The sequence below is a fragment of the Ovis aries genome, chromosome 7, assembly GCF_016772045.2.
Source record: "Ovis aries strain OAR_USU_Benz2616 breed Rambouillet chromosome 7, ARS-UI_Ramb_v3.0, whole genome shotgun sequence".
Lineage (NCBI taxonomy): Eukaryota > Metazoa > Chordata > Mammalia > Artiodactyla > Bovidae > Ovis > Ovis aries.
The window spans coordinates 58,662,267-58,683,811 of record NC_056060.1 but is presented as its reverse complement, the minus strand read 5'-3'; the positions used below and the strand labels follow the sequence as shown (position 1 = coordinate 58,683,811).

Here is a 21,545-nt window from a genome sequence, read left to right as displayed (position 1 = left end):
TCCAATAACACAGTTCAAAAGCATCATTTCTTCGGTGCTCAGCCTTCTTCACAGTCCAACTCTCACATCCACACATGACCGCTGGAAAAACCATAGCCTTGACTAGATGGACCTTTGTTGACAAAGTAATGTCTCTGCTTTTGAATATGCTATCTAGGTTGATCATAACTTTTCTTCCAAGGAGTAAGCATCTTTCAATTTCATGGCTGCAGTCACCATCTGCAGTGATTTTGGAGTCCCCCAAAATAAAGTCTGACACTGTTTCCACTCTTTCCCCATCTATTTCCCATGAAGTGATGGGACCGGATGCCATGATCTTCGTTTTCTGAATGTTGAGCTTTAAGCCAACTTTTTCACTCTCCTCTTTCACTTTCATCAAGAAGCTTTTTAGTTCTTCTTTGCTTTCTGCCATACGGGTGGTGTCATCTGCATATCTGAGGTTATTGATATTTCTCCCGGCAATCTTGATTCCAGCTTGTGGTTCTTCCAGCCCAGCGTTTCTCATGATGTACTCTGCATATAAGTTAAAAAAACAGGGTGACAATATACAGCCTTGACGTACTCCTTTTCCTATTTGGAACCAGTCTGTTGTTCCATGTCCAGTTCTAACTGTTGCTTCCTGACCTGCATACAGATTTCTCAAGAGGCAGGTCAGGTGGTCTGTATTCCCATCTCTTTCAGAAATTTCCACAGTTCATTGTGATCCACACAGTCAAAGACTTTGGCATAGTCAATAAAGCAGAAATAGATGTTTTTCTAGAACTCTCTTGCTTTTCCATGATCCAGCGGATGTTGGCAATTTGCTCTCTGGTTCCTCTGCCTTTTCTAAAACCAGCTTGAACATCAGGAAGTTCATGGTTCACGTATTGCTGAAGCCTGGCTTGGAGAATTTTGAGCATTACTTTACTAGCATGTGAGATGAGTGCAATTGTGCGGTAGTTTGAGCATTCTTTGGCATTGCCTTTCTTTTGGATTGGAATGAAAACTGACCTTTTCCAGTCCTGTGGCTGGAAAGCCAGAATGGTCATCATCAAAAAGTCTACAAACAATAAATTCTGGAGAGGGTGTGGAGAAAAGGGAACACTCTTGCATTGTTAATGGGAATGTAAATTGACACAGCCAGTATGGAAGATGGTATGGAGATTCCTTTAAAAACTAGGAATAAAACCATCATATGACCCAGCAATCCCATTTCAAGGCATATACCCTAAGAAAACCAAAACTGAAAAAGACACATGTATAACATGGTTCAGTGCAGCACTATTTACAATAGCTAGAAAGTGGAAGCAAGCTAGATGTCCATCAACAGATGAATGAATAAAGAAGTTGTGGTACATATACACAATGGAATATTACTCAGCCATAAAAAGGAATGCCTTTGAGTTAGTTCTGATGAGGTGGATGAACCTAGTCCTTCTTATATTGAGTGAAGTAAGTCAGAAAGAGAAAAATATCATATTCTAACATGTATATACAGAATCTAGAAAAATTATACTGAAGAATTTACTTACAGGGCAGCAATGGAGAAGCAGACAATGAGAATAGACTTATGGACATGGGGAGAGTGGGGAAAGGATGAGATGTGTGGAAAGAGTAACATGGAAACTTACATTACCATATGTAAAATACATAACCAACAGGAATTTGCAGTATGTCTCAGGAAACTCAAACGTGGCTCTGTATCAACCTGGGGGTGGGGATGGGGAGGGAGATGGGAGGGAGGCTCAAAAGGGAGGGCATATATGTATGCCTATGGTTCATTCATGTTGAGGTTTGACAGAAAACAAAATTTTGTAAAGCAATTATCCTTCAATAAAAAAAAATCTGCCCATATGTTATCAGCCTGCTAGAAGATAAGTAAATACTCCTTAAAAGATGACTAATCAGATGTCTTATAATATTTCAAACATTAGATTTAATATTCAATTAAACCTTACTAGTTAGGGAAGTGAAGGTGTAAGTTGCTCAGTTGTGTCCAACTCTTTGAGACCCTTTGGATTGTAGCCCAGGTTCCTCTTTCCATGTGATTCTCCAGGCAAGAATACTGGAGTCATGTCCAACTCTATTACTCCGTGGACTGTGACCTGCCAGGCTCCTCTGTCCTTGGGATTTCCCATCAAGAATACTGGAGTGGGTTGCCATTTCCTTCTTCAGGGTATCTTCCCGACCCAGGGATCAAACTCAGGTCTCTTGCATTAGGAGGCAGTTTCTTTACCACTGAGACACCTGGTAAGCCCATTACTAGGTGTATTAGAAAACAAAACAAAAATGTAACTTAAAAACAAATTATAGAAATAAACCAACCAGTGATTTACATATTAGAATTATCAAATATAAACACTAAAATAATTATGATTGGAACTTTTGACAGAACAAATAAAAAGGTGGAGAATTTCATTAAACTGGAATATGTGAAAAAAATTAAAGGGAAATTTTCAAACAAAAAATAAAGATTTAATTAAGAATTTTAAAAATGGATTTAAAAACATATTAGACACACCAGAAAAGAGGATTAGTGAACTGAAAAAAGGTCAGTAGAAAGTGTCTAAAGTCAAGTGCAAAGAAGGAAAAAATATTTTAAAAATTTTTGAAGAGATAAGAGATATGTGAAATCGGATGTAAAGGTTTAACATACATGTAATTGGAGGAGAGGCTGTGGAAGACGCAATACTTGGAAAGCTATGAATGAGAATCTTCTAAAACTATCAAAAGATATCAAGTCATAAATTCAGGAAGGTATGCAAATCTCAGGATATAGAAATGAAATCAGGATGAAATGAAAACAGGATGAAATCAAACAGAACCATGTCGAGGCACATCATAGTAAAATTGCAACAAAGACAAAAGAGAAAAATCTTTTAAAAAGCAAGGAAAAAACACACTACCTTCAAAGAGGCCAGCAAGACTGACAATTGAACTCTTAAAGAAGCAACAGAAACCATGAAACAATTGATTGGCATCTTTGAAATAATGTAAGGAAATAAATGTGAATTTAGAATTCTGTACCTAATGAACATAGTCATCAAAAATAAAGGCAAAATAAATACTTTCTCAGACAAAAGCTTAGCATTCATCATCATTTGTCCTTCACTAAAATACTAAAGAATTTTTTACAGAAGGAAAATGTTCCTAGAATGAGGTTTAATAATGCAGAAAGGAATAATGAACAACAGGAAGAATAACTACAGTGTAAATATAAATACCTATTAATTAAAACAATAATCTAATGTTAGTGGGTTTAAAAATATATACATTGTATTGAAACACACAATACCAAAAGCACAAAGAGAGTTAAATGGTGTTAAGCTGTTATAAACCCTTGAGGCATTATGCTGAGCAAAATAAATCAGACAGAGAAAGGCAAATACTGAATGATTTCACTTACATATGGAATCTTAAAAAAACTATTTACAGGGAAGCCATGGAGAAACAGAGAATAGACTTATGGACATGGGGAGAGGGGGGAGAGGGTGAGATATATGGAAAGAGTAACCTGGAAACTTACATTACCATATGTGAAATAGATAACCAACAGGAATTTGCCGTATGTCTCAGAAAACTGAGACTTCCGTGGTGGCTCAGATGGTAAAGTGTCTGCCTACAGTGCGAGAGACCTAGGTTCGATCCTTGAGTTGGGAAGATCCTCTGGAGAACGAAATGGCAACCCACTCCAGTACTCTTGCCTGGAAAATCCCATGGATGAAGGAGGGTGGTGGTATAGTCCATGGGGTTGCAAAGAGTTGGACACAACTGAGCGAATTCACTTTCACTTTCTGGAAACTGAAACAGGGCTCCGTATCAACCTAGAGGGGTGGGATGGGAGGGAGATGAGAGGGAGTTTCAAAAGCGAGTGGATATATGTATGCCTATGGCTCATTCGTGTTGAGGTTTGATAGAAAACAACAAAATTCTGTGAAACAGTTATCCTTCAATTAAAAAATAAAATTTTTTTTTTTTAAGTTTTGAGGGTAAAAAAAAAACTGAACTCATAAAACAGAACAGATTGATAGCTGCCAAAAGCAAAGAGTTCAGGGATGGGGGAAATTTGTGAAACTAGTTGAAAGGTACAAACTTCCAGTTATAAGATAAATAATTCCAGTGACATAATATACAACATGATAAATATAGATATCAATACTGTACTGTATATTTGAACATTACTAAGGGAATAGACCTTAAAAATTCTCAATTGAGAAAAATTATAATTATATGAGGCAAAGGATATTATAATTAAACATATAATAATTGAGATCCAAAATAAGAGTGTTGCCAACTAATAAGGAAAGAAATTGATTAATTATAAATACTTGACTATGTAGTATTACTAGACATACAGTAAAATTTCTATACTCAACAATTCTAGAGATAGTTTTCAAAATAGTAAATATATGTATATGTACAAATGATTCACTTTGCTGTACATCTGAAACTAACACAACATTATAAATCAACCATGCTTCAATAAAAGTTTTTAAAGATTTCATTTTGACAAATTTAAAAGGAAGATTAATACTTCTATTTCAGTATTAAATATTAGAGATAATTACTGTATTAATCACAATAGAGGGACATTTCATTTTAATAAAATAACTTACAGTGAAGATGTATAACCTAAATTTACATCCAACTAGTAAAATAGCCTTATTTTTAAGATTAACAGAATTAAATGAAGAAATAACTCCATAGTCATGCATAGAATAACTACAGAATGTTCAGTATTTTCAAATACACATGGAAAATTTGCCAAAATGACTGTATGCTGGCAAATAAAATAGTTTCCAATAGACAATAAAGAATCGAAGTCATAAAGTTAATTTTCCTGACCACCATGGAAACAAACTAGTAATATATAGATTATTCCCAAAAGAACTAGAAAAAAAATTTAAGAAGGACATTTAGCAATATGTAGGCAAGAACTTGTTGAATAGCATTGAGAAAATGTACAAAACCTTGGCTCAGTCACCATTTTTCATTGGAAACTTTTCTGGATTTTTGTGTATGCTTTAATTAAAGCATTTGTTAAGCTGGATTCTCCCGTCCTCTCAAGGACTGAGTTTTCTCCTGCACTGCAGAAAGAGAAAGCTCTTCTGACTTTCACTGCAAGTCTCCCTATTTCTTTGACTTCTTTGAAAACCTTGAAGGTTTTGTAAGTTTTTAGTGTACATTTGCATGTAAATGTAAAGAAAAGTCGATTGGACATTGGAAACATGTTTAATCCAGGCCGTGTTCAATAGCAATTCAGCCCTGACCTTTTGGATAATCAGGCTGAACAAACAACAAACTGAAAGGAGTGGTGTGACAAATAAGATGTGGAGATCAGCCCCGGGATTTCTTTGGAAGGAATGATGCTGAAGCTGAAACTCCAGTACTTTGGCCACCTCATGTGAAGAGTTGACTCATTGGAAAAGACTCTGATGCTGGGAGGGATTGGGGGCAGGAGGAGAAGGGGACGACAGAGGATGAGATGCCTGGATGGCATCACTGACTCGATGGACATGAGTCTGAGTGAACTCCGGGAGTTGGTGATGGACAGGGAGGCCTGGCGTGCTGCGATTCATGGGGTCGCAAAGAGTCGGACACAACTGAGCGACTGAACTGAACTGATGAACAGATGAGCTGGTTAATGAACAAATTTAAAGTAACTATGACTGGGAAGCCTCTTTTCATGGCTCTTGCCTTTTCTGACTTAGTGAATGACAACACACAATTAGAATGCAGTGCTCTTGAATGAAAAGTCAGTGAGTCAAGAACCAAATCCGATTGGATTTTGACTGACTGGACCAAAGGTGGATGGGTAGTCATCATCTTAGTTCTCCCACAGTGTCTCCATCCTTCCCTTTCTGGCCAATTCATCTTCTGTAGTAGATTGGTCATCAGGCTAAAGAAAAATGCGCGCTTTTACTCCTATAAATTAATGGGAGTTGGTCATTCACAAAGTTTGGAAAGCCTAGCATTCCTTCATGTGGACAGGGTTGTCAGCTCCATATGGTTGCATTCTCTTGTGCTTCATGGCTTTCTGTCTCTCCTCTTGTCTTTCCCCTGCCTAGAACCCCCTTCTTCACTTACAGCCAAGTGAGATCCAGGAGGACTTCCTCTCTGAGACTCATGGTCCTTTCTGACAAAAATGAATGGCTATCTTGTCAGTGCTTTACTTTTTTTCTTTTTAAAGCATATCAATTATAGCAGTTTTATCCAGATGTGTTATTTATCTCTTTAAATATTTTCTTCCCCTTGTATAATGCCATGAACTCCACAAAATTCGGGTCCATGTTTCATTTTTTAATAGTAATCAGTGTGCTCTTATTATGAGCCAGGTTCATAGCATAAGCCTCACAGCAACCCTTATTATAGTTATTTGTCATGCTCACTTTAAAGAAAAAGTCAGAGAGGTGAGGTAACTTGCCTGAAATCAACAGCAATTTAAGTGACAGAGCAAAGAGTGAACCTCAGTTTGTCTGAATCCAGAGCCTGATTCTTATCCAAATTCTTCATCTTACCAGTTTCACCTTTGAGAAAATTCTCTGGTGCTTAATAAAAGTTTAATGTTAAGGGCAAGATTTTTCCATAACTATGTTAGTGCCCCAGAGAACATGTTTGTAATAGTATGCAGGTAGAACTGATGAATGCAGAAACTATGTATCTAATAGAAATTTCTTTCTATATATATTTAAGCCAATAAGTAAATGAGCAGATTCTCTGAATTCCAAGGATGCATTTTATTAAAGAAAGCAGAGGAACAAGTGTACTGAAACCTCAAAGGAGTGTTTGCTTACAGAGATGTTCGGGAAGAGTGACAATGCCAAGCACACAGCCACAAAGGAAGGGCCACAAAACTTCCCTCCTGAAACAGCAGACTATGAGTGGGAAGTCCAGTTGATTTAATACTGTTCTTCTCTACAAGAAAACACTTTGAGTAGGAACCAGCCTTAAGCTTCCATAAGAAGTCACCGCTTTTCTCTTCTCCAAAGTCACTTAATCAGAATGAAGTAGGTCCATGGATTCTTCAGAAATGTACAGAGAGGGGGTGCCTTAGCAGCCCAGAAACATACATCTCCCTTTAGTCTAATCATTGCCTGATGACTGCTGGGACTGCGTGTTGTCACTGGAGAGAGCGACTGGTACTCTGAGTCAATTCTCGATTCAGGCAATAGTCTCATTTCATGAGTTTTATATCCCCTTCGTGTCATCAGTTGTTTTGTTTTCTATTCTTGGAGGTCTTGCCAGTGACAGTATTGCACTGAGATACAGATATAGTGCCACTTTCCTGTGGAAAAGTGAAAGTCGCTCAGTTGTGTCCAACTATTTGCAACTCCATGGACTATACAGTCCATGGAATTCTCCAGGCCAGAATACTGGAGTGGGTAGCCTTTCCCTCCTCCAGGGTATCCTCCCAACCCAGGGATCAAACCCAGGTCTCCTACATTGCAGGCAGATTCTTTACCAGCTGAGCCACAAGGGAAGCCCATTTCCTGTAGAAGGAGGAACCAAAGCAAGTGTCAACAGCTCCCGTCAAGAAAGAGGTCAGAGTAATTGGCAGGGCTGTCTCAGATCAGTGACTTAATCCCCTCCTAGGAAGGGTGGGAATAATGAAAACAGCTTTTTATGATGTTTAGATGGCTATGGAGACTCACTTTAAGCCTGCACATAGAGTACAGAGACAAATGTTGCTCTTAGAGCCTGGGAATTCATATGCAGAGGAAATTTCAGGACATTACTTTCCAGTTCTTTATTTTCCTCCTTGCCTTGCCATTTTTTTCTTCTTTCAGCCAAATATTGGGGCATTGGCTGCATTGCTCTTAAAATACACAAGTATTCTTCCTGCAATATGACCCCTGGTAAAAGAGAGAGAGAACTGATGTAGATACATACTGCTGAAGCTTAATTCCTATTCTTGTTCTGGGTTAAAGGATGAAGAGTGGGAGAAGTAAGAGTCCTTCCCTTCACTTTTTTATTTTACTCTTTTTTTCTGTGCACATTTTATCCCTTATTCAATAATCAAGTTCTCAGATACAGGCTTGGAACCCATCCCCACTCCCCATTAATTAATTAGTTTCCTGACCTCAGAGACTGTGTTCTTCATCTCATCAAGGGCCGTGGTGTTCTCTTGCTATCTGATACTCACCATGTGTAAGCAATATTATAAAGACTCATGCCTTTAGTCGAACCTGGGATAGTGATTATCGGGAAACATTAACAATACAGTGGGAGGCTACTGGGTTGAGTGCTGCTTTAAGGCCAAGGAGGTGGCTGGGTCCCAGCAGCAGGTACATTTGACTTCATCCTGCCTTTGGTCTTACCCCAATCAGCATGTTATCTCAATTCTGAAGCCCCCCAGTGATGACTGCTCCTCAGTCTCCAGTGGACAAGAATTGAAGAAAAATTATCTTGAGGATATCTTCCACTCTTTTACAAAGTTACTAGAGTTTATTAAGTGCCCAGGGTCTGTCTGTCGGTCAGTTCTTTGACTAAGGCTGCCTTCAAACTCTGATTCACCCTTCTACCTACCCACCCCTTGCCCCACCCTCATCGCCCATCATATTTTGAAAGTTTAATCCCTGTCTCTGCTCACTGGCAGGCCTCATTCCTCTTAAGCATGGTTCTCATTTCCTTATTTTTATAAGCTGGTGACCATCCAGTTTTCTCCTAGGCTGCAATGTGCAACACAAAAACAAGTCATTTGAAATCTGCTTCGTTGGGTTCTGGACCATTCTGGATACCAACTAGATAGACCCAGGAGTTGATAACAGATACCCATCCCAAACTTGGCAGGTCTGGTGGGGGAAACTGAAGGAAAAGATGTGTTTGGAAAAGATAAGAACCATCTGATTGGCTATACCAGTGTCTGGGGGATTCTATATCAAATACATTTCTTTCACTGGCTTCAAACGTTGTCACAGTACACTGCTTAGCAAAGGGAAATAAGACATCTTTATATGCTAGGGTTGTGGGTGGTAAAAGATAGAGGAAGAGTATGGCCTCTGATGCTTGTAGTTCTCAGATTGAAAGTGTGGACAGCTCTACCATTATTATCTCTATATCCTCGGCACCATCCTCAACCTCTGTAAGCCTCAGTTTCTCTATCAGTGAATTGAGAATCATATTAGAATCTTCATTATAGGGTTGTTCCAAAGATTAAAGGAAATAATGCATTGCAAAACATGTAAACTACTTAGTCCAGGGCAAAGTATAATGAAGACTCAACAAATGTTAATGTGAGATAAAATTATCTTTTCATTAACAATCCTAAAGGAAATTCATTGGAAGGACTGATGCTGAAGCTCCAAAGTTTTGGCCACCTGATGTAAGGAGCTGACTCACTGGAAAAGCCGCTGATGCTGGGAAAGACTGGGGTCAGGAGGAGAAGGGGGCAACAGAGAATGAGATGGTTGGATGGCAACACCAAGTCAATGGACATAAGTTTGAGCAAACTCTGAGAGATAGTGAAGGACAGGGAAGCTTGGTGTGCTGCATTCCATGGTCACAGAGAGTCAGACACGACTTGGCGACTAAACAACAGCTTTCATGAACAAATTTCACCTGAGTCACTTACGCCTGTTTATGTGTCCAGATCACTCAAACACACACACACACACACACACGTCACAGAGATAGAGATAAATTTATCAAACTCTGTGCATTTGAATCTGAAACTTCATCTCATTCAAGAGCCTTCTTAGAGGCTTAGGAAGCCCCTCTATGCCTCATTTTTCTCTGTACAAAATAGGAATTATAATGGTTCCTACATTGGAAAGTGGTTTAAATTATATAATGCATGTAACATGCTTAGTGTGCTGGGTACAGCCTTTAGTATTAGCCATTGGTTTTTTGTTTTTATTTTTAAAAAAGATATCAGAAGCCAAATCTGGAGCCCCAAGGCAAACATTATTTTGATCAAAGACAAAACAATCATATTTCATTCAGGGGTTTGTTTCAAAATATCTGCCAGATATTAGCAAAAGTAAAAAGCCAAATATTCAAAAAGACTGAAAGAAAATAAACCAAAATATCCAGTGACTTTCTATTAGCGATGGAATTGTGGTAAAATGTTGTTTGTTCTCTTTATACTTTTCCTAAATTCCAAATTTTGTGTAATGGGCACATGTTACTCTTACAGTCAACAAAAATAATTGGCTTTTATGAATACTCATATACACAATTATGATAGCATGTGGACTTTAACCTCTCTCCTTAATGTCCTCATTTGACCTTATCTTTGCCAGACCCTCTGGTTAAATATGGCACCTAATGGCGGAGGAATTGTTAAAAGTGTAAATGAATGTGTGCTGTATTATAGATATTCCATTTTTTTGGCTCTGTTTCATTTTTGAAATGTTAAAATACCAAAATGTAAAAATATCCTACTCTCAAGAACAATCAAATATTAGTATTTAGTCCTTTTGGCTTTAGATACATTGTTTATCTAACTATTTGGACTGTTACAAATAAAATTCAGGTTCCCTTTGTTTTCCTCTCCAGGTTCCATCCCCTATCTATTCTCCATGGGTGGGCATTATTATGAATTTGGTGGGTACCATTTCAATCTACATTTTTGTATTTTAATTGCATATATATGCTCTATAAATAGTAGACAATATTGTTTTCTATGTTTTGTGGTGTTTACAAATTTTTCCATAGCTTATTTTAACTCAAATTATATTTTCTAGATCAGTGCTGTCCAATAAAAATGTAACTGAACCACATATTAATTTAAAATTTTCTAATAGCCACACCTAAAAGCAAAAAGCAAAATTAAATTTAGTACATATTTTATTTAACTATGTCCAAAATATTATTCTTCTAATATATATCTTTAGCCATATTTCAAGTGCTTATCAGCTTTATGTGGCAAGTTAGCTACCATAATGGAGAGCACAATTCTAGATCTATTTATATTGATACACAAGTCTAAGGAATATGAGCTCACAATTTTTTAAAAGTTACTAACCATACAATGAAATAAACTATAAACAAGAAGAATCTTCTCCATTAGCAGATGAATGGATAAGAAAGCAGTGGTACATATACACAATGGAGTATTACTCAGCCGTTAAAAAGAATTCATTTGAATCAGTTCTGATGAGATGGATGAAACTGGAGCCGATTATACAGAGTGAAGTAAGCCAGAAAGAAAAACACCAATACAGTATACTAACACATATATATGGAATTTAGGAAGATGGCAATGACGACCCTGTATGCAAGACAGGGAAAGAGACACAGAAGTGTATAACGGACTTTTGGACTCAGAGGGAGAGGGAGAGGGTGGAACGCATGTAAGAATTAAAGATATTAAAATTTAAAAGATGAAAAAAATAAAAAATTTAAAAAAAGATATTCCTTTAATGTATTTGAAATTAAATGCAACTTCATTAAAAATTTTATTAAACATAGAGTCTCTCTCAATATAATTCAGAATAAATTGAAGAACATAAGAATTACTTTTGAATCCCTTTAGGTCACGTAAACAACCTGTTTATAAAAACTTTATAAGCATGTGGAAAAGTGTTCATCAGTCATGTCCGACTCTTTGTGACCCCCACGGACTGTAGCCCACCACACTCCTCTTTCCATGGGATTTCCCAGGCAAGAATACTGGAGTGGGTTTTCTCCAGTAGGCATGTGGAGTACAAGAGAAAACTTTGAGTATTGCATTTACCAAAAAAAAAAAAAAATAGTAAAACTAAATTTAGTGACTGTATTTCACATTTTTTAAATGTCAGCCAAACTCATTTAAAAAGCAATTATGTGCATGCATGGCTGATTCATGTTGATGGATGGCAAAAACCACAATATTGTAAGGTAATTATCCTCCAATTAAAATAAATTAATATTTTAAAAAGCAATCAGCTTAAATGTATAACCTTCAATTGATTCTTCAAAATAAAACCATGGTGTTGTATGCTGCTTCTTAGGTACAGTAGTTTCTTTTAACAAAAAAAGTACACATAGCAGGATAATGTCTGAGATATTAATTTTGGTAACTTTGTGTCACTCTGTTTCTGATATGTAAAATGAGCTTTCTTCTCAGCGCCTTACCTGGAAAGTGTATTTCATGACTTAAATTATTTATTTATTTATTTATTTAAATTGGAGGTTTATTACTTTATAATATTATGATGGTTTCTGCCATACATTAATATGAATTGGCCATGGTAAAATATGGAGTGCTTCACGAATTTGTGTGTCATCCTTGGGCAGGGACCACGCTAATCTTTGTTTCATTCCAGTGTTAGTATGTGTGCTGCCAAAGTGAGTACTGAATGTTGTTTTAAGCCAGCTTTTTTGCTCTTCTCTTTTACCTTCATCAAGAGGCTCTTTAGTTCCTCTTCACTTTTTGCCATTAAAGTGGTATTATCTGCATATCAGAGGTTGTTGATATTTTTCCAGACAGTCTTGATTCCAGCTTGTGGTTCGTCCAGCCTGGCATTTTGCATGATGTACTCTGAATATAAGTTAAACAAACGGTGAGAATATATAGCCTAGTCTTGCGCATGTGCTGTGCATGCTAAGTCGCCTCAGGCACGGCTAACTCTATGTGACTCTGTAGACTGTAGCCTGCCAGAGTCCTCTGTCCATGGCATTCTCCAGGCAATACTGGAGTGGATTGCCATGGCCTTCTCCAAGGAATCATCTTACTACTCTCCTAATTTGAACCAATCAGTTGTTCCATATAAAATTCTAACCGTTGCTTCTTGACCAGTATACAAGTTTCTCAAGAGACGGGTAAGGCGGTCTGGTATTCCCATCCCTTTCAGAATTTTCCACAGGGTGAAAATTTGTTGTGATCCACACAGTCAAAGGCTTTAACTTAGTCAATTAAGCAGAAGTAGATGTTTTTCTGGAATTTCCTTGCTTTCTCTATGGTTCAGTGGATGTTGGCAATTTGGTTTCTCTGCCTTTTCTAAATCCAGCTTGTATACCTGCAATTTCTTGGTTCATGTACTACTGAAACCTGGCTTGAAGGATTTTGAGCATAATCTTACTAGTATGTGAAAGGAGCTCAACTGTATAGTAGTTTGAACATTCTTTCACATTGCCCTTCTTTGGAATTGGAAAGAAAACTGCCTTTTTCCAGTTCTGTGGCTACTGCCGAGTTTTCCAGATTTGCTGACATACTGAATGCAGCACTTTAACAGCATCATCTTTTAGGATTTAAAATAACTTAGCTGGAATTTCATCACCTCCACTACCTTTTTCATAGTAATAATTTTTAAGGCATAACTTGACTTCACACTTCAAGATGTCTGGCTCTAGATGAGTGACCACACCAACGTGGTTTTCTGGGTCATTAAGACTTTTTTTTTTTTTTTTTGGTACAATTCTTCTGTATGTTCTTGCCACCTCTTATTAATCTCTCTTGGTTCTGTTAGATCCTAATGGCTTCTGTCCTTTATCATGCCCATCCTTGCATGTAATGTTCCCTTGGTATCAGCTATTTGTACATATTTGTAATTGGAGATTAATTGCAAGTAGGCCACATCATTTTCAATTTGGGGTTGCAAAAGAACCCCATTCTGTGGGTTGTCTTTACATTTTATTTAAGATTTCTTTTGTTGTACAAAAGCTTTTGAGCTTAATTAGGTCCCATTTGTTTATTTTTGTTATCTTCATTACTCTAGGAGATAGACCACAAAAGCCTTTTGCCTATGTTTTCCTTTAAGAGTTTTATGGTATCCATTCCTACATTTAGGTGGTTAATCCATTTTGAGCTTATTTTTGTGTATGGTGCTAAGAATGTTCTACAGTCATTTTTTTACTTACAGCTGTTCAGTTTTCCAAGCATTTATTGACTGTCTTTTCTCTATTTATATTCATGCCTCCTTTATCTTAGATTAATTGACCATAAGTGTATGGATTTATTTCTGGGCTTTCTTTCCTGTTCCATTGATCTATATTTCTATTTTGTGCCAATATTATATTGTTTTGATGGCTGTACCTTTGTAGTATTGTCTGAAGTCAAGGATCCTGATTCCTCCAGCTGCATTTTTGTTTCTTAATATTGCTTGGGCTATTTGGGGTCTTTTGTGTCTCCATACAAATTTTAAGATTTTTTGTTCTAGTTTTGTGAAAAATGCCACTGGTAATTGGTAGGGATTATATTGAATCTGTAGATTGCCTTGGGTAGTATAGTCATTTTGAAAATATTAACCCTTCCAATCCAAAAAGATAGTTTAATCTTTCCATCTTTCTGTGTCACCTTTCATTTCTTTTATTGGCATCTTAGAGCTTTTGGAGTACAGGTATTTTGTGTCATTGGAAGTTAAAAGTGAAAGTGAAAGTCGCTCAATCATGTCTAACTCTTTGTGACCCCATGGACTGTATAGTCCATGGAATTCTCCAGGCCAGAATACTGGAGTGGGTAGCCGTTCCCTTCTTCAGGGGATCTTCCCAATCCAGGGATTGAACCTAGGCCTTCCTCATTGCAGGTGGATTCTTTACCAGCTGAGCCACCAGGGAGGCCTAAGAATGCTGAAGTGGGTAGCCTATCCCTTCTCCAGGGGATCTTCCCAACCGAGGAATCAAACCGGGGTCTCCTGCATTGCAGGCAGATTCTTTTCTAGCTGAGCTACTGGGGAAGTCCTTTGTGTCCTTAGGTAGGTTGATTCCTAAGTATTTTATTCGTTTTGATGTGATAGTGAGTGGGATTGTTTCTTTAATTTCTCTTTCAGATCTTTCATTTTTAGCATATAAAAATGCAATGGATTTATGTATATTAATTTTGTATCCTGCAACTTTATTGAATTCATTGAGCTCTAGTACTCTTCTGGTAGCATTTTTAGGATTTTCTATGTATGGTATCATATCATTTGCAAACAGTGACAGTTTTACTTCTTCTGTTCCAATTTGGATTCTCTTTTTTTTTTCTTCTCTGATTGCTGTAGCTATGACTTTCAAACTGTTGAATAAAAGTTGTGAGCATGGACATCCTTGTCTTGTTCCTAATCTTAGAGGAAATGCTTTCAGCTTTTCACATTGAATATGGTGTTAGCTGTAGGTTTTCATATACGGGCTTTATTATGTTGAGGTATGTTCCCTCCATGCCTACTTTTTGGAGAGTTTTTGTCATAAATGGGTGCTGAGTTTTGTAAAAAACATTTTCTGTATCTATTGAAATGATCATATTCTTTTTATTCTTCAATCTATTGATGTGGTATATCACACTGACTGGGGCTTCCCTGGTGACTCACATGGTGCAGAATCTGCCTGCAATGTGGGAGACTTGAGTTTGATCCCTGAGTCAGGAAGATCCCCTGGAAAAGGGAATAGCAACCCACTTCAGCATTCTTGCCTGGAGAATCCCATGGACAGAGGAGCCTGCTGGGCTACAATCCATGGGGAGTCACAGAGTCAGACACAACTGGGCAACTGACATTATCACACTGATTGATCTGCAGATTTTGAAAAATCCTTTCATCCCTGGGATAAATCCCACTTGCCCATGGGGTTTTTGTTGTCACTATTTAGTTGCTAAGTCATGTTGACTCTTTGTGACCCCATGGACTGTAGCCCATTAGGTGAATTCTTGACCACTGAGCCACTAAGGAAGCCCCTGATCATGGGGTATGATCCTTTGAATGTATTGTTGGATTTGGTCTGCTAATATTTTGTTGAGGCTTTCTGTGCCTATGTTCATCAGTGATATTGGTCTATAATTTTCTTTTTTGTGATATCTTTGTCTGATTTTGGTATTGGGGTGATGGTGACTTCATATAATTAGTTTGGGAAGGTTCTCCCTTTGCTGTTTTTTGGAAATAGTTTGAGAAGGATAGGTGTTATACTTCTCTAAATGTTTGATATTAGCAGAATTTGCCTGTGAAGCCATCTGGTCCTGGACTTTTGTTTGGTGGAAGATTTTCTAATTATAGTTCAATTTCAGTACTTGTGATTGGTCTGCTCATATTTTCTATTTCTTCCTGGTTCAGACTTGGAAGGATGTCTTTTTCTAGGAATTTGTTCATTTCTAATCTCTTATGCTCCTTTGTATTTCTGCAATGTGGTAACTTTTTTCATTTCTAATTTTATTGATTTGAGTCCTCTCCTTTTTTTTCTTGATGAGTCTAGCTAAAGGTTTATCAATTCTGTTCTTAAAGAACCAACTTTTAGTTTTATTGATTTTTGCTGTTGTCCTTTGTTTTGGTTGCATTTATTCTGCTCTGATCTTTCGTATTTCTTTCCTTCTACTAACTTAATGGAGGCGGGGGATGGGGAGGGGGGGGGCGCGGGTTGTTGTTCTTTTTCCAGGTGTTTTAGGTGTCTGTTCCTCCTTAATGGAATGCTATAAGAATGTCAATTAAGTTTCTGCTCTAATGTCTCATTTAAGGCCTGTGTTTCCTTATTGATGTTCTGTCTGGATGATCTGTCTTTTGGTGAAATTGGGCTTTAAAGTCCTCCACTATTATTGTGTTCCTATTGATTTTTCTTCTTATGGCTATTAGTATTTGCCTTATATATTGAGGTGTTCCTATGTTAGGTGCACATATATTTACAGTATTTATTTCTTCTTGGATTAATCCCATGATCATTATGTAGTGTCCTTATTTGTCTCTTGTAACAGTTTTTATTTTAAAGTCTATTTTGCCTGACATGAGTATTGCTATTCTAGCTTTCCTTTGATTTCTATTTGCATGGAATACTTTTTTCCATGTGTCCATGGATCTGAAGTGAGTCTCTTACAGACAGCATAAATACAGGTTTTGTTGTTCTATCCATTCAGCTAGTCTTTATCTTTTGGGTTTTGTCATGCCAATGTCACACCATTTGTCACTCCAATGAATACTCCCCAGAACTATTGCAGCCAGAGTCTTTGTCCCCACAGTGAGCCACAGCCGCTTCCTGCCTCTGCAGGAGGGGTATTTGACCCATTTATGTTTAAAGTAATTATTGATATGTATGTTCTTACTACCATTTTTAAAATTGTTTTGGATTTGTTTTTGTACGCCTTTTTTCTTCCCTTCCTCTTTTGTTCTGTTCTGTTGTGATCTGATGAGTAATTTTAATTTTGTGTTTGATTCCTTTTCTTTTGTGTGTATGTATCTATTGTAGATGTTCAGATTGTGGTTATCATGAGGTTTTGATATAGAAGTCTATATAAACAAGATTGTTTTAAGTTCCTGGTCTTTTAATTTCAAATGCATTTCCAGTATAATATATTTGTACTCGTCTCAAATTGCTGATTTTGATATATTTGTGTGCTGATGATTTCCTACCTTTACTGTATGTTTTCCTTTACCATCAAGCTTCCCATTTATAATTTTGTTGTTTCCAGTTGTAGGCATTTTTTTTCCACCTAGAGAAGTTCCTTTAGTGTTTGTTGCAAAGCTGGTCTGGTGTGGTGTTAAATTCTCTTAGCTTTTGCTTGATTGTAAAACTTTTGACCTCTCTGTTGAATCTGAACAAGAGTCTTGCTGGGTAGAATATTCTTGGTTGTAGGTTCTTCCTTTTCATCACTTTAAATTTATCTTGACATTCTGTTCTGGCCTGCAGAGTTTCTGCTGAGAAATCAGTTGATAACCTTATAGGAGCTCCTTCATAAATTATTTCTTGGTTTTCCTTTGTTTCTTGTAATATTTTTCTTTATCCTTAATTTTTGTCAATTTGCTTGCTACGTGTCTTAGCATGTTCCACCTTGGTTATATCATGCCTGGGTCTCTCTGTGCTTCTTAAACTTCAGTGAATCTTTCCTTCCCCATGTTAGGGAAATTTTTAGACATTATCATTTAAAATATTTTCTCAGATTATTTCTCTCTCATCCCCCTTCTGTGACTCCCTATAATGTGAATGTTGGTGCTTTTGATGTTGATCTCTTAGGCTGTCCTCATTTCTTTTCATTCTGTTTTCTTCTGTTCCATGGCAGTGATTTCCACCATTCTGTCTTCCAGCTCACTTATCCATTCTTCTGTCTCAGTTTTTCTGGTGCTGATTCCTTCTAGTATATTTTTTATTTCAGTTATTGTATTGTTCATCTCTGTTTGTTGTTTAGTTTTTCAAGGTCTATCATTAAACATTTCTTGTAAATTTATTTTTGATTTGTGCCTCCTTTATTTTTTGAGATCTTGGATCATCATTACTCTGAATTCTTTTCTGGGTAGATTTCCTATCTCTACTTCACTTAGTTGTTCTGGGATTTTATCTTGTTCCTTCTTCAGAAACATGTCCTCCTTGGTGGATGAGGCTATCTTAGAGGCTTGTGCAGGCTTCTTAGTGAGCAGGACTGGTTCTTGCCCACTGGTGAGTGGAGCTGGGTCTTGTCCCTCTGGTGGGCAGGGCTGTTCTCAGAAAGACTTTAAGCACTCTGTCTGCTGATAGGTGAGGCTGTGTTCCTGCCTTGTTGGTTATTTAGCCTCAGGTGTTCCAGCACTGGAGCCTATAGGCTGGTGTGTGGGGCTAAGTCTTTGAAAGAAAGTGGTGGCCTCAAGGTGGGTTCACAGCAATAAGTACTCCCCAGAACTATCACTGCCAGTGTCTTTATCCCCACAGTGAGCTACAGCCACTTCCCACCTCTGCAGGAGACCCTCAGTACTAGCAGGTAGGTCTGGCCTAATCTTTTATGAGACCATTGCTTTCTTCCCAAGGTACTGATACGAATGAGACCTTGTGTATTCCCTCCCAGAGTAGAGTTTCTGTTTCCCCGAATTCTATGGAATTCCTGTGATCAAATCCTACTGCCCTTCAAAGCCAGATTCTTGGAGGCTCCTCCTTCCATTGCCAGACCTCCAGGCTAGGGCTCAGAACTTTCCCTCTATCTCACTGTGGCTTTCTCTTTGTCTTTAGGTGTCAGGTATCTTTTTTGCTAGGTTTCGGCTTTTTTTTTTTTTTTTTGGTTAATTGTTGTTCAGTAGTTAGTTGTGATTTTCGTGTTTTCATAGTAAGAGGCTCATGTCCTTCTGCTCCATCATCTTATCTCCCCAAGCATCTACTCTCTTTCTTCTTGGTTGGTCCTTTGTCAGCACTTGAAAAGATGTCCTTGAGAACACAGATTTCACATGCATATATTCCCCCAAAATATACACTCTGTATCCTTGGGTGCTGTGTCCTCCCAAAATGTATGTTGAGTGCTTTTATTTTTTCTACCAGTACTGTCACTGTCATAATCCAAGCCTATGCCAACTCTCACCTGGATTCTTGTAATCTAACTGTTCTATTTTGTATTCACTCTCGCCGTCCCTCTCCAGTTTCTCCTGGAGTGACCAAAGTGACCTCTCAGAAATGTAAATCAAATAATGTCACCTTTCTATTCAGACTCTTCAGTGGATTTTCATTGCACTTAGAATAAAATGTATTAATAGACTCCATACCTTGGCCTTTGAGGTCCTATGGAAGCAGCCTTTATTTTCCTTTCTGATACTTCCTCTTTCCATGATGTCATCGATGATGCTTATAAAATCCCTGTCTTCATATTCCCTAAACATGCTGTTTCTGCTGGGCTCTAAGCCTTCACACTGCCCAGCTGTTCCTCTCCAGCATCTTCGTATCTCATTATTCAACTTTCAGCTGGAATATAACCTCAGCAACATCCTTCCTGGCTGCGTAAGCTAAAGAACAAAGTGCCTACCCACCCCCCAAGTCCTTGTCTGTGGCATTCATCTATACCACTATACTATTTTGTTACCTACACAGTTATCACTATCTGAAATTTTTTTGTTGTTGCTCAGTTGCTAGGTTGTGTCCAATTCCTTGCAACCCCATGTACTGTAGCCTGCCAGGCTGCTCTGTCCATGGATTCACCATATTATTAATTTTTTTTGCCTCAACCATGTTATTTTTTTTTCATCTTACCCACTAGAACATATACCCCATATGTTAGTCTAAGTTCCCAAAGAAGCAAGCACCAAGGTGGGATTAAATGTGCAAGGGCTTTAAGTAAGAAAAATGCCCAAGAGGGAAAATGGGAAGGGAACACAGATTTGAGGGAGTCACCAGAACCTGATTCAAGTGTGAACCTGATGGAAGGAGAGAAGGCAAGAAGGTAAAGTTGAAGTGAACTAGACTGCTGTGCAGTCTAAGGAATGCTCAGTAAGGCCATTGATGAGCTCTCAAGTCATAGTTCATCATCTTAAGAATACCATATCTCCCAAGAATGGACAGTCACAGCCAGTCACAGGCAGAGAGCAGTCCATTCAAACTGTGATCTGCAACAGAGGATGCAGTGGATTTCAGAAGACAGAATCTGAGGTGCCTGGTCAATTATACTACATATTTGGAGAGCTATAAGGCACGTTTTTATGCCTGCCACGCTTTATAAGAGCAAAGACTGCATGTGCTATCCATTCTCAGAGTTTTCATGATAGCTGACACACAGAAGATATTTAAGACATACTTATGGGATAAATAAATGAATAAACAAAAGAATGAAGAATCTTGCCCAAGATCATGTAGGTGGAAGAATTGAATTTGGAAACTAGCTTCTCTAGTTAGAGATAACTAAGTGCTTGTTGTTGTTCAGTTGGCCAGTCAGTTCCAAGTCCTTGTAACCCCATGGACTGTAGTATGCCAGGCCTCCCTGTCCCTCACCATCTCCTAAAGTTTGCCCAAGTTCATGTCCAGTGCATCAGTGATGCCATCCAGCCATCTCATCCTCTGACGCCCTCTTCTCCTTCTGCCCTCGGTCTTTTCCAGCATCAGAGACTTTTCCAGTGAGTCAGCTGTTCACATCAGGTGACCAAAATACTGGAGCTTCACCTTCAGCATCAGTCCTTCCAATGAGTATTCAGGGTTGATTTCCCTTAAGACTGACCAGTTTTATCTCCTTGGCAAGGGGCTCTCAGGAGTCTTCTCTCACACCACAGTTCCAAGGCTGTGCTACCAGTGTTTTGTTATACTGTCTCTAAGACTGTTAACCAGAATTTAAAAAAATCAATTATGTACACTTGACCGGACCTTCATGATATATTTACATCTCTTCTGAAACATTTTGGTCAAATTTTCTATCTATAAGACTTTTTTTTTCTTGGACCTAACAAAAAAACAGAAAAGATCGTATCCATCATGCAAAAAACGTGTTAACTTCCCTCCCTTACACCAAGTGTGCTGGATATACAAAGTAGAATATTGTTTTCTTCAAGAGTAGTTACAAAGTGGAGGGGAAAAAAAAAAAAAACAGAAGACAATGCTCTTCCAGAAAGATTAAGAGTGGGCATCAACCCTGTTACTCTCAGTAAATGTCATGTAGAGAAAAGCAATGCATTCATGTTACCACTGTGTGATATGATAATCAAAAAGTCTGGAATATTTCTATAAAGGAGTTGAATTTTATCACAAAGGACAAGCATCTAACTTGACCATCTTACAAAAATGCTAAAAAACAGAAGAGACATCTTAAAACAAGCTTCAATGCATGCAAGGCAAGAAAAATAATAGAAACCACATAAAATATTTTTAAATGTTATACTTTGAAGCTGATAGCTTGAGATCAAAGACAGTGGTAAATTGCTTATCTAAAGTATCTTCTACTCAGAAATCTGGATGGCAAAAATAAACAGCTTGGCTCTAGGCCTTAATCATTTTCCCTAAAACCAAAACAGAATAGTACTAGTCGTCCATAGAGT

At 37.8% G+C, this 21,545-nt stretch overlaps 1 long non-coding RNA gene and 1 other non-coding gene across 3 annotated transcripts in view; one reads left to right on the top strand and one right to left on the bottom strand.

Annotated features, from left to right (window-relative positions):
- LOC132660050 (uncharacterized) overlaps positions 1-21,545 on the top strand; it is a 176,043-nt gene that overhangs the window by 78,041 nt on the left and 76,457 nt on the right. The window lies entirely within an intron of this gene.
- On the bottom strand, positions 12,154-12,257 carry LOC114115913 (U6 spliceosomal RNA). The gene has a single exon (XR_003590022.1). It is a non-coding gene; the product is annotated as a U6 spliceosomal RNA (small nuclear RNA).